At 30.3% G+C, this 1385-nt stretch overlaps 1 protein-coding gene across 3 annotated transcripts in view; it reads left to right on the forward strand.

Annotated features, from left to right (window-relative positions):
* The window catches only part of LOC106461298 (uncharacterized protein CG1161-like), a 14398-nt gene that overhangs the window by 6221 nt on the left and 6792 nt on the right, over nucleotides 1-1385 (forward strand). The window lies entirely within an intron of this gene.

The following is a 1385-nucleotide window of genomic DNA, read 5'->3' on the forward strand; positions in this document are numbered from 1 at the left end:
ATTTACTCTTGAAACAGAATGCTTTCGGAGACCATGCGGAAGTACATCTAGTTTATCCAGTCTTAGCTGAGTTTTTAAAAATTGAAATGAGACAGTTTATTTTTTCAAATTTATACCACATAATAAATAGTAAATTATTTTTAAACAAAAAAGGATGCTAATAGGTTGTTTTACTAACACAAAAATTCTAAAATAACAGCTTTGTTAATGTGCCAAAATGCAAGATTTTAACTTTTAAAAAGTGATTAGTATAATTGTATTCTTCTCATACCAAGTTAGTTACTTTTTATGACAACACCTATCATTCGATATATGGAATAGATGGGTTTTTGAAAATGTACGGGATAGAAACACACTTAAAAATGTAGAAAAATCTGTTTTAATCACATTTTAATACTATTCAATAATGTTTATATAAAATATTATTATTACTAAAAATAAGAATGATACATAATAATATTTTCATCCTGAGACTAAGGTTATCATTGTGAGAGGTGGTTTTGCAGAGAGATGTGGGGGGGGAGATACTGGGAGGGAGAGGTAGGGTCAGTACATTTATAAACAGTAACCATGGAGGTGAGGTAATAAGATTAAAAACCTAATCACATGAAAGAAAAACATCAATGCAACTTTATATAGCAAAAAGCTTCTTTCCTCAGTAAGTGATGAATCAATAACATTAGTCCAGTACATGGTCCGCTAATAAACGTTATTATTAACAACTTCTTGGTGAAAGTAACGAGTAGTGTATAACATTATATCTGCTATATCCAGTGCTAACAAGGCCTTTTGCCCAATATTAGGGCTCTTCAGGTCAGCTGTGATATGGGATGTGATATTGGTTAAGATGCTATTTATATTTACAAATTTCATGACAATGACTGTTTTGCCATGAATTGAATTGAGTTGGTGAGGTATAATTTTACATCATTTATATTTATGTCACAACACACCAGAATTAGGGTAAGGATTTTTTTTAACACCATGCATTATTAATTGTTATTATTTCATGTCAGATTGAAGAAATACACAAGCAAAAAATGAGGTTATGAATATAAAATTATAATGCCACTAGCTTTCATTTTTTATGACCATGAAAATACAGGTTACAGGTGAGGTTCAAAAGAGGCCTCATCTGCACCCGATGACCTTTCCTGGTGGTAACCATTGGCACTGTAGGTTGGTAACTGTTAGTAGACTTCCATGTTAGAACACCATGATGGTATTGTAGCTTTAATTTTACAAGAAAAAAATTGGGGTTTGTATATTGATATACACCATCACTTAATATTTTTACTATGATTACATTAATTAGGTAAACTTACTAATGGCCCACCATATATTTGTAAGTTTTCATATATATATATATATATATATATATATAC

Source organism: Limulus polyphemus, unplaced genomic scaffold (assembly GCF_000517525.1).
Source record: "Limulus polyphemus unplaced genomic scaffold, Limulus_polyphemus-2.1.2 Scaffold929, whole genome shotgun sequence".
NCBI lineage: Eukaryota > Metazoa > Arthropoda > Merostomata > Xiphosura > Limulidae > Limulus > Limulus polyphemus.